Genomic DNA, 3,363 nt, shown 5'->3' on the forward strand with positions numbered 1-3,363 from the left:
TTCTTTTTCCAGGCTGCATCACAGAAGGATTCGATTCCTTGAACTTTGGTGATTTGAGCATGGACATCCCTAGATGTTTTCCATGCTTTAATAACCTCATGTTCACACTCGAGCTGCTTCTTCAAAATTTTTTCTTTCTTCAAGGACTCAGTTAATTCCTCCTTGGCAATCTTACACTCAATTCTTAATTTTTTAAAATCAATGAACTGAGACTCTAGCACATTATTTCTCTCACTCAAAAACAAATTATTTTCTTTGATTTTAGCATTTTCTTTAGTAAGAGACTTAAGTGTAACACGCAAATGATATAACTCTGTGGACATGTCATTTATAGCATCATTACACTCAGCTTTAGATAAATGTGCAAGGTTTGTAGTAATTACCTGATTACTTGAAGAACTTGTTTCTGTTTCATCAGACTTGGCCATTAGGGCTAGATTGACATAGCTGACATCTTCATCTTCATCTTCATCCAGACCATCTGGTGCCCAGTCGTTTTCTTGTGTAATGAAAGCCCTTTCCTTTTGTTTGAGCAGCTCAAAGTATTTTTTCTTATAATCCACAGGCTCAAACTTTTTCATTCTGGAATCTGACTTTCTACACTCACTGACAAAGTGCCCTGCCAAGCCACATTTGAAACATTTGAATTTTGATTTATCCACCATGTTTCTATTTGGCTTGGCTGCTCCAAAGTTCTTTTTGAACTTGAGCTTGGCAAATCTTCTGGAAAGAAATGTTAAATGTTCATCAAAGTCTTCCATCTCACCTTGGCTCAAAGAATCTTCATTTTCTACTACAAGCCCCTTGCCCTTGTTTTCACAGACCCTTGAAGTTGATTCAACAGCTTCCATCTTCATCTCCTTCTCCTTTTCTAACTCATCAACTAGTGCAATGGACCCTCATTTCTTCTTTCCTCTCTCCATCCTCTCATCTTGCTCTTTTTCAAGCTCATATATTTTTAGGATGCCATACAGTCTCTCCAAAGTAAACTCCTTATAATCTTGTGAGTTTCTCAATGAGACTGTCATTGGTTTCCATTCCTTTGGAAGAGATCTAAGGAATTTCAGATTGGAGTCTTTTATCTGATAGACCCTTCCATACAGCTTTAGAGCATTTAATAGTTTTTGAAACCTACTAAAAATGTCAGTGAGAGAATCACTTTCTTCACTATAAAAATGCTCATATTGTTGAATCGGTAGCTGCATCTTGTTTTCTCTAACTTGCTCAGTGCCATCACAGATAATCTGTATAGTGTCCCAAACATCCGTGGCAGTTTTGCAATTGATGATGTTGTCAAACATATCACCATCAACTCCATTGAACAGGATAATCATGGCCTTCTTATCTTTCCTGACTTGTTCAATATCAGAACATTCATGCCTTGGCTTGGGGACAGATGGCTCATTTCCAGTTGCAGCTCTAATAGGTACATGAGGACCTCTTTCTATGTAGTCTACATAGGCCTCATCTTGAGAGAGTAAATGAAGATGCATCTTTACCTTCCAATGATGGTAATTATCTTTATCCAGAAAAGGGATCTCGACTCCAACATCCTTCTTGTTCATCATGTTGTATTGTTTTGATCTTTAAACTCTTTGTTCCACAAGAGCTTGCTCTAATACCAATTGTTAGTCCCTTAACAATATAACAAGAATTACAGAAGGGGGGTTGAATGGAATTCTTGAAACTTTTTCTTGAATAAAAATTGTTCCAACTCAATTATATATATCAGTGTGAATTGATTAGCAGAATGCGGAATAATCACTTGAAATGAATCAAAACACAAGTAATTAAAAACAAGAGTCTTTAAAAACTTTCTGGTGGATTTGAATGATTCCACCAGAGATATATAATATCTATCGAGAGAACTCTGTGTACAAAAACCTCACAGCTGCTTACAAATGAACAACTAAGAATACTGAGAAATACTGAGAATTAAGCTTACAAATGTTTCTCTCTTGGTTGCTTAGTTTCTTAGTTAGTTGTTCTATTTGCTGCTTCTTGGTTTATATATCACCAAGATTACAAAGCAATAAGACAAGATAATAAAACAAAAACTATCGAGTCTATTACAGTACTATTTCATTACTCTATTCCAGCATCTTTGAATATCTTCATAATAGCATGGAAATGGCAATGCTTCTTTGTTCTCGAAAACCCAGTTGAATAGGCTACCGCATTCCATTTGCATACACTCGACGCATGTGACTGTGTTGTCACTGTCAACAGATATTTGAATTCTTTATACGTCGATTTCATGATCATCCGTCGAGTTAATGATCATCCGTCGGGTTGTTGATCATCCGTCGAATTCATTGTTGTTTATCCGTCGGGTAGCAATCAGGCACTAGACTTCATTTCATTTATGCAGAATTACAAGACATCATCTATGTACAATTAATCAACCTATTCTACATATCTAGTTAAAGTCAACATGACTTAAGTACTAATACAGATTCTAAACAATATGTATGCAGAAATGTGCTACAGACTTATTGTTACATAAGCTACTCACTCGATGGATAATAAATCATCATCCGTCGGGACTATATTGAGTCATACGTCGGGACTATAATCCTTATCCATCGAGTGCTACATTTTCACTAAGTAAAATCTACCAAGGTGTTTTGTTAATAAAATCATCAAGTTCACAACATATACACAACACTGATTCAGAGTTATCAAATTCTAATGATGATGATTCAGAAACTGAAAGCTTATCTGAAATGGATACTGATGAAGAGATGATGAAATTGTGTGCTCTTATGGTGAAGGGTATCAAAAAGATAGCCTACGGGAAATTCAGAAAGGGAAAAAAGTTTTCCATGAAAGTTGTAAGTTCTGATAAGAAAGGGTTCAGAAAGTCTGAAGGCAAGGCAGGAAAGTCTGACAGAGGAGACAACTCAAATGTCAAATGTTACAACTGTGGTGAAAGAGGCCACATATCTCCTGACTGCAAGAAAGGAAAAAGTGACAAAGGCAAGGCACTTGTCACACAGAAGAAAAGTTGGACAGACACTTCAGATTCTGATAAGGTGAACTATGCCTTGATGGCAAATACTGATAGCAGCCCTGCAACTGCTGAACTGAAGGTACCTCAAATAACTTATGCCTTTCATACTGATGACATTACTGAGTTGAGATTATATCTTAAAACCATGTTTATTAGTTATAGAGATCAGACTTCAATATGTGAAATATTAACATCTGAAAATTCTGCTTATAAAAAAAGAAATGATTATTTAGAAAAGGAGTTAGTTTTTTTTCATCAAACTAAGAAAGAAAAAGATGATGTTTTATATGTTAGAGATGAAGTGTTAAAATTAAATGAATCTCCAAAAGCTGACTTAGAAAAAGAAAGAA

Source organism: Apium graveolens, chromosome 5, assembly GCF_009905375.1.
Source record: "Apium graveolens cultivar Ventura chromosome 5, ASM990537v1, whole genome shotgun sequence".
Taxonomy (NCBI): Eukaryota; Viridiplantae; Streptophyta; class Magnoliopsida; order Apiales; family Apiaceae; genus Apium; species Apium graveolens.